Genomic DNA, 17,020 nt, shown 5'->3' with positions numbered 1-17,020 from the left:
GTTTCTCCACATCCTCTCCAGCATCTATAGTCTACAGGAGAGATTTCTTAAAGATTGTTGTTATGATTTGTTCAATACAAGTTTGGGGAAAGGGTTGTTATGGATCATGAGAATATTATAAGTATTTACGTATGGCATATGTAATTTTGAACCAAATAAATATACTTTGAACTAGTTAAGGATCAATTTCTTCATTCTGGAATTACTAAGATTACACTTCATTAAGAAAAAATCCATTCATCAAACATTAATGAGTATCTATTATGCGTCAGACACAGATATTAATGAAATTATCACCAAAAAAGGTGAGCACCAAAAAAACTAGAGTTATTTAATGTAGGGAACACCACTGTGTGAGAGACCATAATACAGAGTTGAAGAGGAGTGGGTCATAGATTGATTCCTTTGAGCTAGAGACACTGAGATACATTGTAGGGTAGTGACTGCCCATGAAAATGGGAGTTGAGCACAAGAATAGACAGATGAATTACCATCTATGTGACTATGTAAGGTATCTAGACTCTGAAGCCTGAGATAGACCTTGCAAATTATGGCACTTATGGAATATGGAACAATAAAATATTTTTATGTTGTTATAAAGAATAAATATATATTTAAAGAAAATGTGATCAAGCAAAGAGAAAACAGTAGTATTATGTTAAGACTGAATAGCAGAATAAAGAGTTTAATAGGGAATTCCCGGGGTTGGTACCCATTCCTTGACACTTTGTGAACCACAGAGATCATGGAATGGGAACATGAAATGATTCTGGTCTTATTTATTACAGGCGGAGTTAAAATAGAGGCTAATGAAGAAACCAAGATCACATATGTGGAACAAAAATTTCAGGAAGTTTTTAATTTTAATTGATTTTATTAATTTTTTTAAGTTTATTTATTTATTTTGAGAGAGACACAGACAGAGCACATGATCCTGGGAGGGGCAGAGAGAGAGAGAGAGAGAGAGAGAGAATCCTAAGCAGGCTCTGCATTGTCAGCGTGGAGCCAGATGTGGAGCTCACACTCACTGACTGTGAGATCACGACCTGAGTCAAAACCAAGAGTCAGATGGTTAACCAAATGACCCATCCAGGTGTCCCTTTTTTATTTTTTTATTTCATTTTTACACACACTGAAAAGGGCTGTCAGTGTACATCCTCACCCCTACTTAAAACAGCTTCAGCTTGACTCTTCCTTAGACAACGTTTTCCAACTGGTTCATTCAGCTCCTTGTTTTCCACCCTATATTGCTACTGTAGTTTCAAAGGCCAATATCAAAAGAGCCATGATCTGAGGAGACATACTGCTTTATCTGTTATTTACCATGTAAGCAACGTGATTCTATAAACAAGATCAGAGCTGGAAGGTTGGCTAGGCATAAAGGTAAGGGGATGTGTGTGGTAGGGTGTGTGGGTGTGTGGGTGTATGGGTGTGGATGTGGGGTAAATGTCATTTAAGACACTAATTTACATAAGATAGACTAGAATAAACCATTCTTTCTGCATTCCCCCACAACCTTGGATAACCAGGACCCAAATGGAATAGTGCCAAAAAACATAAGTTAAATGAACAATCCTTCATAGTAGTTCCATGTTACTTATCCATCAATATGTGCATGTTGATTGAAAGCACAAACAATGTCGTGTTTCTGGATGTTTTATATATATATATATATATGGCACACGAACATATAGAAACAGAACAAAAGTGCCTAATTTTTAACTTGTACCCGCTTTCTTAGCTTTGCAATGTTTGATAATTTTGTCTACCCTTTAAGCATATTTTTATGTATAAAATAAGGATACCAATTTCACCTCCTCAGATTTTCTAAGTATTGAATAAAATATTTCTGTGAGACATCACCTGCCAGAGTGTGTGATATATGACATCCGTTCAATAAATGCTAAAATGTTCTATTGTCAAATCAGTGCACATCTGGAGGGGGTGTTCCTGCCTCTGAGTGGAGAACCTATTCCAAGTGTCTTCTTTAGTCCAGTATTTCCAAATCTTCACACATAATATGAATGATGTTCATGTGTATGCATATGACCTATAAGGATACTCTATCACTAAAGATATTATATTGGAATATAACTGACGTTGTTACAGACATAATACTGAAACTCATACAAGTTTTTAAGTGATTCATTCTTATATTTATGGCACCACATAGTACAATTAACATATATCTGCAATACACTTATAATTAACTTTTAAAGACATGTTTTCCTGTAGACCACCTCAAAGATAGCAGGTAGGTTTCATCCCAAAAGACAGTTTCAACTGGTAGGACTGTAATGATTTCAGTATACATGAGGAATGAGAGCTGGCACATCAGTTCATTCGGGGAGTACGCTAATTGATTAACAATATTCACTACCAGGACAAGAAGGAGAAGTAGTGACTCACATGACAGATTATTTGCCATCCGTAGATTATTTTGTTTAACTTTGTAACATCTTACTGTAGTAAGACAATATCATATTGATAGGCATTTAGAAACTATGCAAATACTATGTGGTTGGAGTAGAAAGCCAGATATAACAAAATATAATTCCGAAATGCAATAACCTTTGTAAGAAATTTTATTTTGTTTAAACCAAGTAGTCTAAAACTTACTCCACTAAACCATATTTAAAGCAAAAGGAACCTACAACAGAGAAGGAAGGAGGCAAACCGTTAAGAGACTTATACGGAGAACAGAGGGTTGATGGGGAGTGGGGAAGAGGGAAAAATGGGCGATGGGCATTAAAGAAGGAAACTTCTTGGGATGAGCAATGGGTGTTGTATGTAAGCGATGAAACACGGGAATCTACCCCCAAAATCAAGAGCACAGTGTACACACTGTATGTTGGCCAATTTGACAGTAAATTATTTAAAAAAAAGAATAGAAAAGGAAAGAAAAATAAAATAAAATAAAATAAAATAAAATAAAATAAAAGGAACCTAAGCAGTAAGCAGGCTTTTCATTCAAAGGTGCATTAGCAAAACTTTACCTTGATAAGAAATACATCAGACTTATTACTTTGCAGTGCCCTGTAGCACATAAAGATTTTGATTAATGCATTTGCAAATGACAGTGAAAGAATTTATATTTATATATGTACATGAATAAAATGATTTTAATTTGAAAAACACAATATTTATGATTGAGGCTATTTATCTTCTTAAGGGACAGAATCAAGAAATTAATTATGTTCTCACAGTGATTACAAATAGAATTTCACCTAAACGACCTCCCTTGTTTACCTTTCAGAGAAGGATGAGTCTATATTTGAATACTTTAAGGCATCCACTCTTTAATAGCTTGGACACAGTGAATTCTATTATTTTCTAACAAACATATAAGATGTGAAGAACAACCTATAAATATCTTGGCTGTTCAATGAAGCATGAAAAGAAAATTAATTCTTCACAGTTATTTAAAACATTAAAGGAAACATTATATTAGAGCATTAATATAAATTAAAAATAATTCTTTTCTTTTTTAAAAAAATTTTTTTAACGTTTACTTATTTTTGAGATAGAGAGCGACAGACCATGAGCGGGGGAGGGTCAGAGAGAGAGGGAGACACAGAATCTGAAACAGGCTCCCAGCTCTGAGCTGTCAGCACAGAGCCCGACGCGGGGCTCGAACTTACGGACCACGAGATCATGACCCGAGCCGAAGTCAGACGCCTAACCAACTGAGCCACCCAGGCGCCCCTAAAAATAATTCTTAAAATAATTGGCAATAAGAAATGCTACTAGTGAGTATTAAACAGTAACTTTGCAAAAGTATTTTATTGATAAGAAGGCTTTTTTTTTAAATGGCCAAGACCAGATTAAATCATAATTCAAAAATCCCAATATAGTTTCTTTTCTTTCTTCACAACGATTAAGATATGAATGGTCCTGCATGGTTTCAAACTTTGCCACATGTTTCTCTTTGCTGCCCACAAAGTTTAATGCAATCTGAATCATTACTTTCAGTATTCTTTCACATGTAAATATCCAATTTTCCCAGCACCACTTCTCAAGACTACCTTTTCTTCATTGAGTATTCTTGGCTCCCTTATCAAATAGTAGTTGACTGTATATACATGAGTTTATTTCTGGGCTCTCAACCCTGTTTCTTTGTTTTATGCTCCTATTTTTATGCCAAAACCATACTGCTTGATAACTACAGCTTGTAGTATGGTTTCAGATTAGGAAGTGTGATTCCTCTGGTTTTGTCCTTTTTCAGAGTTGCTTTGACTACTATTCAGCATTTTTTGTGTTTTCATACAAATTTTTTATTTTTTATTTCTTTGAAAAAATGCCATTGCAATTTTGATAGTGATTGAATTGAATATGTAAATGGATTTGGATAGTATGGGAATCCATGCTAACAATATTAATTCTTCCAACCTGTGAATGTAGGTGTCCTTTCACTTGCATCTTCTTCAATTTCTTTTATAAAAACCTTGTACCTTTCATTGTACAGATCTTTCACTTCCTTGGATAAATGTATTGATATTTGTGTTTTGATGCTATTGTGAAATTAGATAGTTTTATTTCTTTTTCAGATGATTTATTTTTAGGATGTAGAAATACAACTGATTTCTGTATGTTGATTTTCTATCCCACAACTTTACTTAATCTCTTCACTAGTTCCAATAATTTTTTTGGTTTAGTCTTTAGTATTCTCTGTACATAAGATCATATCACCTGCAAAAAATGACAATTTTACTCCTTCCTTTCTGATTTAGATTCCTTCTATTTCATCATCTTGTTTGGCTGCTTTAGCTAAGATTTACAGTACTATTTTTTTTCTTTTTAAAGTTTATTTATTTATTTTGAGAGATAGTCGGGGAGGGGCAGAGAGAGAGAGAGAGAGAGAGAGAATACCAAGCAGGCCCCCACTGTCAGTGCAGAGCCCCATGTGGGGCTCGAACCCATGAACCGTGGGATCATGACTTGAGCTGAAACTAACAGTTGGATGCTTAACCAATTGAGCCACCCAGGCATCCCATCCAGTACCTTTTGAATAAGTGTGGTGAGTGGGTACACTGCCTTATTCCAGATCCTAGAGAAAAAGCTTTCAACCTTTTACCAATGAGTATGATGTTAGCTGTGGTTGTGTTATTATAGTATAGCTTTTATTATGTTATTATAAGTTCCTTCCATACCCAATATATTGAGGAGTTTTTAATCATGAAAGTCCGTTATATCTTGTCAAATGATTTTTCTGTACCTATTAAAATTATCATATGATTTTTACCTTTCATTCTACTAATGTGGTATTATCACATTTATTGATTTGCATATGTTGAATCATCCTTGCTTCCCAGCAATAAAAATAGTAATATTTAAACTGAAAAAAAGGAGAGAAGCAAGATTCCATGATGGGTTATTATGAGATTTACTTAGAAGATCAAAATAATTAAGCAGCATACAGAGAAATCAAGAAATCGATCCCATTTACAGTTGCACCAAAAACCATGAGATACCTAGGAATAAACACAACTAAAGAGGTAATAGATCTGTGTGCTGAAAACTATAGAAAGCTTATGAAAGCAATTGAAAAAGACATGAAGAAATGGAAAAACATTCCATGCACATGGACTGGAAGAACAAATACTGCTAAAATGTCTATACTACCCAAAGCAATCTACGCATTCAATGCAATCCCTATCAAAATAACACCAGCAAATTCACAGAGCTAGAACAGACAATCCTAAAATCTGTATGGAATGAGAAAAGACCCCAAACAGCCAAGTAATTCTGAAAAAGAAAACCAAAACTGCAGGCATCACAATTCCTGACTTTAAGCTGTATTAAAAAGCTATAATCATCAAGACAGTGTGGTACTGTCACAAAAACAGACACATACAGCAATGGAACAGAATAGAAACCCACAAATGGACACATAAATGTATGGGTAACTCATCTTCGACAAAGCAGGAAAGAGTATCCAATGGAAAAAATACAGTCTCTTCAGCAAATGGTGCTGGGAGAACTGGAAAACAACATACAGAAGAATGAAACTGGACTGTCTCTCTTATACCATACACAAAAATAAATTCAAATGGATGAAAGATCTAAATGTGACAGGAAACCATCAAAATCCTAGAGAAGGTGACAGCAGCAACCTCTTTGACCTCGGCCACAGCAACTTTATACTAGGCATGTCTCAGGAGGCAAGAGAAACAAAATCAAAATTGAACTCTTGGGACCTCATCAAGATAAAAATCTTTTGCAGAGCAAAAGAAACAATCAACAAAACTAAAAGGCAACCTATGGAATGGAAGAAGATATTGTCAAATGACATATTTAATAAATGGTTAGTATCCAAAATCTATAACGAACTTATCAAACTCAACACCCAGAAAAGAAATAATCCAGTGAAGAAATGGGCAGAAGACATGAGTAGACATTTTTCCAAACAAGACACCCAGATGGGCCAACAGACATGTGAAAAAATGCTCAATATCAATCCTCATCAGGGAAATATAAATCAAAACCACAATGGGATTACTACCTCACGTGCGTCAGAATGGCTAAAATTAACAACTCAGGAAACAACAGATGTTGGCAAGGTTGAGGAGAAAGGGAAACTTTTGCTCTGTTGGTGGGAATGCAAACTAGTGCAGCCACTCTGGAAAATAGTATGGAGGTTCCTCAAAAATTAAAAATAGAACTACTCTACGATCCAGCAATTGCACTACTAGCAATTTTTCCAAAGGATACAAAAATGCTGATTTGAAGGAGTACATGTTTATAGAACTGCTATCAACAATAGCCAAAAATAGAAAGACCCCAAATGTCCATCGATTGACAAATGGATAAAAACGATGTGGTGTGTGTATGTATATGTGTGTGTGTGTGTGTGTGTGTGCATGTGTGTGTGTGTATATATATATATGTACATGTATATATATGTATATGTGTGTATGTGCATGGGTGTGTGTGTGTGTGTGTATGCACACACACATCCACAATGGAATACTACTTGGGGATCAAAAAGAATGAAATCTAGCCATTTGCAATAATGTGGATAGAACTAGAGTGTATTGTGCTAAGTGAAATAAGTCAGGAAGAAAAAGACAAGTATCATATGATTTCACTCATGTGGAATTTAAGAAACACAACAGATGGAAATAGGGGAAGAGAAGCAAAAATAAGATAAAATAAGAAAAATAAGATAAAAATACAGGGAGCAAAACATGAGACTATTAAATATAGAGAACAAATTGAAGGCTGCCGGAGGGAAGGTGGGTGAAGGGATGGGCTAAATGGGTGATGGACATCAAGGAGAGCACTTGTTGGGATGAACACTGGGTGTTATATGTAAGTGATGAATTACTGGGTTCTACTCCTGAAACCAATACTACACTGTATGTTAACTAACTTTAATTTAAATAAATAAATTTTAAAAATAATAATACTAACACCTAAAAAAAGATCAACATAATTCACTTTTGAAGTCCTTTAAGACTCTCAAGAGCCAGTGCATATGTCTCTTCTCATGTCCTTGTTCAAGGATATCATTTTGTAGTCTGAAATTGAAAATGGCAGGGATATTTATTTACACTACAGAAATTCTCAAACATTACAAATCAGTGTCTCTCTCTCCACCCACCAAAATTAAGAACTAGTTTTCCTGCATACTACTGAGACAGCTTGGTGCAAATTCTATCTTCTTCCTAACAACAGTGTGATCTTGCATGTTTCTTAGCCTCCATAACTATGATTTTTATCTTCTATAAAATGGGCATAATAGTACAGAGACAATTATCTTTTAATTTTTCATGAGTATTTTATCAGATAATCAACCTCAAGCATTTAGAACAATGCTTGTTACCTAGGGCATACTTGATAAATGTGTGCTAAAATAATATTTATTATTATTTTCTTTAAAGATTTTCAGAAGCTGCCATCCTATAGTGGGCAATAAGGCAGTTGGAGAGCAACATGCTTTAGGAAGGTTAACTTGGCCCAGGTGTGGAAAGTTCATTCGAGTTTGCAGAGATCCAGGGTCATAAAGTTCAGGATTCTGTGCACAGCATAGCCAACAACCTTTCTTACGGTTATTCTGAGCAGTATGTAAAGGCAGTCATGTGTTACACAAATTCCATCATTCATACCGAAAAAGACAAATGGTTGACTTTGATGGATGTGTATTTAATGGCACATAGATTTAGTCATGGTCACAAAGGTAAAGACCCAAGAGTAAAATCTGTTTCCTGGAATGTTGGGTAGCTCCGACTAGTCTGTCAATTCCGCTATAAGCTGAGTTTCTTCTGAAACAGAACTTGAGTAGAAAAATGATATTTCCAAGCATCATTAAAAATTGGGTTATAAATATATTCAGGTATTAGTCAAAGATTTAGGTGACTTAAAGATGCATATAACACAGTCTCTAATCTGAATGGTCATTGTATTTATATGATGTGCATACACACATAAATTTTAAATTAAAAATGTCTCTTTAAGCCACAACAAAAAATTCTGAAGATTCAAAATCAGAAATTCAACTTGAGTAGTTAAGAGGTCTTCTAAAAATAGATAAAATTTAAGAAAAAAAATTGGTAGGTAGAGAAGAGAAACAAAGAGATAATGCACTGTGTCTTATCTCTAAATCATGAAAAGCCTGAGGTTTAATGGGGAAAAGGTTATCAAAATATAGAAGAAAAATAAGAATGGAAGGCTATGTAAGCAGGGCTCAAAATATTAGGAATTCATATTCAACTTTATAGATTACCTTTCCACGTGATTAAGTAAAATTTTATAAGGAAAATTGTTACTTAAAAAGATTTCTTATAAATATTTTCTGCTCAGCAACGTGGGAACATGTAAGTTTTGTTATTACCGCCATCATTATTACCAAATTAATTACATACCAAGGGAAAAATACAGCTTTTAGGTAAATATAACAGTTATGTGAGTTATAATATGACCTTTTGGTTTTCCCGCCTCTGAGTAAATCTCAGAGTCAAAAGCAGATTTTTATCTGTATGTTGTCCTTATGAGAAGTTGACATTTTATAGAGCTTGTTGTTTTATATCTAATAGTCTATCTTGTGAGTTTATTATGAATTTTTTTCCTTGAGCAGATTCTTTTCAAAGAATATGGAGTCTTCAAAGGTCAACAGATGTAAGTCTTGAAGAGAGAAACAAATGCTAAAACAGATTGTCTCACAATCTACAGCAAAGCTAATAAGGGAATCTGGTAAAACTGGAAAAGCGGAATTATCTTTATAAGAAAAAAAAATGAAAGTAGCAGGTTCATTACCCTTGCTCCTTTTGATTTAAACTACAAAATTAAATAAATTACAATGCATAATCCATTATATAAGCTCCATTTAGTTCAGTAAAATTTGGTACAGCTGGGTAAAAGAGCAGATGGTGACATTGTGATTGTGGACAAAACTCTCCAAAATCTAATTGAGAATGCTTGAGGGGGGACAAAAAAGACTGGTGTAATATATAGATACCCATAGTTACATTTCACCCTAGATAACCATCATGCACATCTGTTCTTGGATATCAAGAAAAACATGATTCCTTTAGTTTTTTTATCCAGTAGGCTCATCAAATGCTTTATAGATTGAGGTGGGATATTCTGAGAAACATGTGTTTGAGTTTGCTGGTTTCTTAATTTACAGTTATTTCAACCAAAAAGAAATGGCTAACAGAACTAGAATTGAATCATTTCAGATGGAGTCTCCATCAGAGATTTGGGGAACTATAAGAGCATAATATATTGGATTCTGAGGAATGAAGAGGTAAAATCTGTAATTTGCATCATGAATTGTTTAAGTGGTTCACAAAAAGCCTCTACTATGCATACTGATTTTTATCAACAAAATTTGATCATTGTGTCTACAGAATACATTACATGATCTTGTGTTGGAATGGTCAAACCAAATAATTTTACAGTTGAGTAAACCAGGCCTCAAATAGAAATCATTATTTTCATAAGGTCATGCAGCTTTTTAGAGAAAATCTAATATTTAAATTTAGTCTCAGTATCAGAAAGATTTTATACGTAATTATCATAATTTCTGACACTATACAGTTTAAACAGTAGATTAAGGTATTATCCCACATAACAAAATCATCAGAAAAGGGGGCAGATAATCCGGCGTTGGTTACTTAAGCAGTTCAACGTTGTCATCAACAATTGACGTACCTTCCCTATTTTCACTGGGCCACCTTATGACAGATATGACATATTTGATCCCAAGGCTGGTTCCTCCTTGGTCACAAGATATCTGAGCTGGAGGTAGCCTCTGCAGAAAGCTGATTCCTTCTTTCATTTAGTGTAACATAGAGAATCTTTTAATCCAATCTGGCCAACTTAAGATATTCTACGCATTTTTTGATAAGTAAGAGTCAACAAAATGCCAAGTGGGATGATGATGATGATGATGATGATGATGATGATGATAGTAATAATACTAAAACTAGCAATGAATATATATTATGGGACAAGTTCAGATGCATTATATATTTTAATACATATTTAGTATATATGAATATATATATATATATATATATATATATATATATATATATATATATTCATGTGAAATGGAAACTGTTAGGCAACAAATAACACTAACAACAAATCGTTCTCTTAACCCTAGTATTCTACATCATCTCATGTGTATAAGGAAAACCCTTAATAGAAAAAAGTCTGGGTAATTAGTTATTTTGTTATTGTGTTTTAATGTAAATTAATAAAATAGAGAAAATTATGTCTGGTGGAGATCTTAAAGTTTTTAGTCAAAACACCTACCTTATTCTTTCATTAAAAATTGACTCCACTTTTGAAAACCTGGTGTGACAAAAACATACTATCTGGTAAGCCAGTCTGCAATTTCAAAAAAGGCCTATAGACCAAAATGAAGAAATCAGGAGACTATAGATGCTGGAGAGGATGTGGAGAAACAGGAACCCTCTTGCACTGTTGGTGGGAATGCAAATTGGTGCAGCCGCTCTGGAAAGCAGTGTGGAGGTTCCTCAGAAAATTAAAAATAGACCTACCCTATGACCCAGCAATAGCACTGCTAGGAATTTATCCAAGGGATACAGGAATACTGATGCATAGGGGCACCTGTACCCCAATGTTTATAGCGGCACTCTCAACAATAGCCAAATTATGGAAAGAGCCTAAATGTCCATCAACTGATGAATGGATAAAGAAATTGTGGTTTATATACACAATGGAATACTACGTGGCAATGAGAAAAAATGAAATATGGCCTTTTGTAGCAACATGGATGGAACTGGAGAGTGTGATGCTAAGTGAAATAAGCCATACAGAGAAAGACAGATACCATATGGTTTCACTCTTATGTGGATCCTGAGAAACATAACAGAAACCCATGGGGGAGGGGAAGGAAAAAAAAAAAAAAAAAAAAAAAAAAAAAGAGGTTAGAGTGGGAGAGAGCCAAAGCATAAGAGACTGTTAAAAACTGAGAACAAACTGAGGGTTGATGGGGGGTGGGAGGGAGGGCAGGGTGGGTGATGGGTATTGAGGAGGGCACCTTTTGGGATGAGCACTGGGTGTTGTATGGAAACCAATTTGACAGTAAATTTCATATATTAAAAAATAAAAAATAAAAAAAATAAAAAAATTTTACACACACACAAAAAAAAAAACAAAAAATAAATAAAAAAAAAAAATAAAAAAAATAAAATTTCTTACCTATGAACTAAAATGTGATGTAATGTCTAAGTGTTAATATAAATGTAATGATATTCTATACATATTAATCATGCATTTTCTATATTCAGGCTTTGTTTTAAGACTTTGAATGTTTCATCTCTTTTCACCCATAAAAAGATAGAGTTACTGCTGCCCTGGGAATAAAAAGTGTGTGTGTGTGTGTGTGTGTGTGTGTGTGTGTGTATTATATGAATATACAAAGCCATAGCTATATTTACACATTTATATAATTATGTGTACACACACACACACACACATATATGTTTCAAAAATAATTGGGCTATACTTGTTCTATGTGGTTGGTACACTTTAGGAAAAATACATTTGCTTAGAATATATTCTATTCTATGCAACTAAAATCTTATTGTACAATAGGTACTACAAATACAAGTGAAGTCTTAGTAGTTAACATTTATTTTTTTTTTAATTTTTTTTTTTTTTTTTCAACATTTTTTTATTTATTTTTGGGACAGAGAGAGACAGAGCATGAACGGGGGAGGGGCAGAGAGAGAGGGAGACACAGAATCGGAAACAGGCTCCAGGCTCTGAGCCATCAGCCCAGAGCCTGACGCGGGGCTCGAACTCACGGACCGCGAGATCGTGACCTGGCTGAAGTCGGACGCTTAACCGACTGCGCCACCCAGGTGCCCCAGTAGTTAACATTTAGATAGAGGTAAGTTTAAGTCAGATATCCGAGACATGAGAGGGTGAGAAGGAAGATAAAATTATAATGTACATTAGTGTTAGAGGTGACTTCTGAAAGTATATATCCAAATAACATATTTAACCTGAAGAATTTTACCAAAATAAATCTGCAATCTCTTTCAATGAAGCTTACATATTCAGATTTTTAAAAATGGAGAAAACAATGACTTCATTTAATTAAATTGTGTCTTATATTTTCCCCTAATCAATGGACTTGGGTCAAGGTGAGTGGGGAATTCTATAACCTAAGATCCTCAGTAAGAAACCAATCATCTCCAGTTCTCTTTGGATAGTATCTGATAATTGTTGTCAAGAGTACTCCAAATATTATTTTTATTATTTGAATAACAACACTTAATATGGTATCTATCCTCTTAGCAAATTTCTAAGTGTATAATACAGTGTTAACCATAGGCACAAAGTTGTATAGACCTCTGTGTCATTACAGAGCCTAAGATATTAGACAATTTAAAATTGAAGGATCAGGTCAATTAGAATAAATTCTACCATTTAAATTATACTCGCAAGCGCACGCGCACACACACACACACACACACACACACACACACACACCCCAAGACTTAAAAGAAAATCTGTATAAATTTCCATTTTAGATTTACTTTTCAGGTTTGACAATAACAAGAGTGTGTATAACCACTTCTCCAAACATTCAGGTTTATAGAGCAGTTAACATTTGTACTTAATTTGTATTTTCTAGTCCTCAGTAATTCAGGCACCTGCTTTCAAACTGATAAGCAATTTATCTCAACGTTTCAACAACTTCAGATTTTATGGAATGTTTTGAAGATTTAAAGAAGCTTTTAAAACTGATTAAAATGTTTTAGACTAAAAAGTAATCTTCACTGTAATGTTAAAATTTGACAATATTCTCTTAGAGAACCCCTTCAAAATAGTTCTTTTTGAACTTTCTCAAACAGGCCCATTAAGTTGTAGAATCTAAAGTCATCATTAAATTAATAAAATCCTTTGTCATCAAAATGGACATAAATTTGATCATGTGAGTATAAAATGAACATTACATAATTTTCATATCAATTACGCTCAGATATGAAATCTGTTTTATATCACAGCTGTATTTATGCATTCAAAATTACATTGAAAATTGAAGTCATGATCTTAATAGTTGTGTAATTTTGGTCTTATCTATATTGCAATAAAATATTGGAATTTGACTAAAATTATTCAGAATATTTAGACAAATTCTCACTGAATTATGCCTATTAATGTACACTGAAATACATGCATGAGAAATACTTGCTTATAATTGTTTATTTAACATGTATTTTATTATTAAGGTCAGAGAAGACATAGTTTTGGTGCAAAAATCAAGATACAAGTTATGAGTGTTGTGGTGGTGTTTCTTTCTGCTCAATGAATGTCTCAGAACCTAAACATTTTCTTCATCTAGATACTACTTTGGTTGTTGGAAGGAAAAAGAAAACAGAGAAAGGTAAGTGAAAGGAGGAGTTAAAATCCAAAATATGTTCAGAGATTAATGCACTCACTGAGAACTGGGGATAAAATCTACAACTGACACAGATGTATAAAATATTAATTTAGGGGCGCCTGGGTGGCTCAGTCAGTTAAGTGTCTGACTTCAGCTCAGGTCATGATCTCACAGTTTGTGGGTTTGAGCCCCACATCGGGCTCTGTGCTGACAGCTCAGAGCCTGGAAACTGCATCGAATTCTGTGTCTCCCTCTCTCTCTGCCCCTCCCTTGCTTGCACCGTGTCTCTCTGTCTTTCAAAAATGAATAAACGTCAAAAAAAATTTTAGTATTAATTTATTTCTCCTTTTTTTACTAAAGAACTGGTTCAATTAGAAATCAATATTAAAGAGTGGGGTAGGAGCATTCCACATGTATCAATTCTTCGAGGATTAAGATTAAAGTTGTATACAACATTCTCTTGATAATATTTCTTTTTTGTTTCCTCATCATCTTCCTGACTTACAAATGCATCTTCTTCTCAGGATATTTTCCTATAAATTTTCTTCTTCTTCATTACCCTCTAGATAAAATGTCGTTTTTATGCTGGTGCCTCTCAATGTGTCTTTTTTTATCTTTACTACTCTCAGAACTCCATTGCTAGCTAACTCTGTAATGGCCACCTACTCCTGAATCTCTTCTTCTAAATGTATTATTTCATTCTAACCAATAAGAATAAATGGAAATCCATTCTTCTTATTGGAATAGACACCTTAGAAAATTATTGGCTTCTCTGAACGTCTCATCCAAATCCGTCTGAAAATCTTTATGAATCAAATTTCAATGTCTGCCTAGAATTTGGTTATTTTCTAATGCGAACACCATTCTTGTTCAACTCATTATCATTTCTCCCTTTTATTACTACAATAACTCATTACATATCTCTACCCTCCCAGAATTGTGATTCTTCAGTTTGCTCTCCAGAAAGAAGCCAAAGTGATGCTGCTAAAACATAATCCAACCATGTAACTCTTCAGCTTACCTCAGTATCCCTGTTCTTTGTCTACTTGAAATCTGACTAAAAGACATTATAAGATTTTGCTATATTGTCTATCATCTGAAAAGAAAACAATACAGTGATCAAGATTAATTAAACACATTTTCATGAAACTATGTTTAAGCTTCCTGAATTAATTGCCTGTAATGGAATCACTTTCAAAGTTCATAAATATCTAATGGGAAAAAGTCTTTGTTATTTACAGATTTTTGTTAGTCCTATGTGTTGCTTTTATGACACTGAGCAAAAATAGGTTTTAATATTCTAGTTTTTGTTAGTTTATTTTCTAACTATAGAAAACAGATAGATGGTTACCAGAGGAAGGTAGGTGGAGAGATGGGAGAAATACATGAAGGGGATTAAGAGCATATTTGGAATTTAATTTTTAGGAAAATAAAATTATGTTTTCAATGTCAGAATATTGGAGTACTATTATTGTTTAATGTATCTTTATTTCTTTTTTTAAAGTTTATATTAATTTTCTAATATTAAGTTTTTAATTAATGGCTGGGTATGCATGGTTAAAGCAGAATGATAGGAAGATCATTCCATGGTCATCGAATAAACTAAGAAAAGTTAGCAAAAAACAAAAAAAATGATCTAATTGTGGATGATATTCCACTGCCCACCAGCATTAGTGATCCTTCTTTGTGCATGAGAAGAATTACAATTTTCTGCTTCTCAAAATTAGTTGTTTTCATGAGACTCACATGATAGGTGAGCATAAATGATGTCTTTTTATTTAGATACTGAAGCAAGACACTAAAAATAAACTAATCAAAAGATTAACCATGAGAAAAATTCATAAAAATAATTAGAAGGACTCACATGAAATAATTTAAAGTGGTTATATCTAGAGTGTTGTCATGGGCTGAGGTAAAGGTGGAAATATCCATTTTATGTTTAAAAGGAGATCCTTGGGGTAGGGAGAGTCAGAGAAAAATACTATGAAGGAAGAATTTGACAAGTTGCTTAGGCATTGGTGCAGTTAATCACTGTAACTGCTATTTGGAGCTTATTGAACTTTAGTCTTGCTTACTTTCACCTAGATAATGTTGATAGAGTCAAATTTCTCAGACATTTTTCTCCACATATCATTCCAAATCTATTTTAATTTTTTAAATGTTTATTTCTGAGAGAAAGAGAAAGAGAGAGAGAATATGAGAGCGAGCAGGGGAGGGGCAGAGAGAGACACAAATACAAAATCTGCAGTAGGCTCCAGGCTCTGAGCTGTCAACACAGAGCCCAAGGTGGGGCTCGAACTCATGACCTGTGAGATCATGACCTGAGCCAAAGTCAGACACTCAACCGACTGAGCCACCCAGGAGCCCCTTCCTTCTTTTTTTAATGTTTATTTATTTGAGAGAGAGAGAGAGAGAGAGAGAGAGAGAGAGAGAGAGAGAGGGAGGAAGAGTACAAGAAGAAGAGGGGCAGAAAGAGGGAGAGCAAGAATCCCAAGCAACCTCCACCCTGTCAGCACAGAGACGAATAGGAGAAACCAAGAGTCAGAAGCTTAACCGACTGAGTCATCCAAGCACCCACATCTTCCTTCTTTTTCTAAATATTTATTTATTTTGAGAGAGAGAGAGAGAGAGAGATCACGCAAAAGCTCGCACAAGGGAGGGGCAGAGAGAGAGAGGGAGACAGAATCCCAAGCAGGCTCCATACTGTCAGAGCAGAGCCCAACATGGGGCTCAATCTCACAAACTGTGAGATCATGAGCCTCATGAGCCAATATCAAGAGTCAGATGCTCAACCAACTCGGCCACCCAGGTGCCCCCCAGCTTCCTTCTTTAATACTTTTCTTCAGGGTGGTCATCAAACAGAGCTTTGTGACTACAGTGGAACAAATTTTTTTGTCTCTTTCTCTGGTTCTATTTTCTTATATTGATCATATGAATTTACTCTTCCTTCTTTTGTTCTTTCTGACAAAATTTTGGAAAATATAGCTAGAGTTTGGTAAATAACTAGTTGCATAGATGTTGGCATTATACACACACATATACATACACCACATATGTGTTTATTATAGATAATATATATGTTTATTATGTTTTTATTATAAATATAAAAATATATTAAATATATATGTGCGTATACACACACAAATTCCT

The 17,020-nt window shown here is 34.2% G+C and overlaps 1 long non-coding RNA gene across 4 annotated transcripts; it reads left to right on the top strand.

Moving 5' to 3' along the window:
• The first annotated feature begins 1,117 nt into the window (after window positions 1–1,117).
• Window positions 1,118–14,999, top strand: LOC122213536. 4 transcript variants are annotated; one of them, XR_006199572.1, is made up of 5 exons: window positions 1,118–1,383; window positions 9,077–9,117; window positions 9,681–9,748; window positions 13,719–13,873; window positions 14,806–14,999. It is a non-coding gene; the product is annotated as an uncharacterized LOC122213536 (long non-coding RNA). The 4 variants fall into 4 exon arrangements; XR_006199571.1 differs by having other exon boundaries at window positions 9,629–9,748; XR_006199573.1 differs by lacking the exon at window positions 9,077–9,117.
• Window positions 15,000–17,020: the final 2,021 nt, after the last annotated feature.

The sequence above is a fragment of the Panthera leo genome, chromosome A2 (assembly GCF_018350215.1).
Source record: "Panthera leo isolate Ple1 chromosome A2, P.leo_Ple1_pat1.1, whole genome shotgun sequence".
Taxonomy (NCBI): Eukaryota; Metazoa; Chordata; class Mammalia; order Carnivora; family Felidae; genus Panthera; species Panthera leo.
The sequence above is the reverse complement of the archived record's forward strand: the minus strand, read 5'-3'. Positions and strand labels throughout refer to the sequence as shown.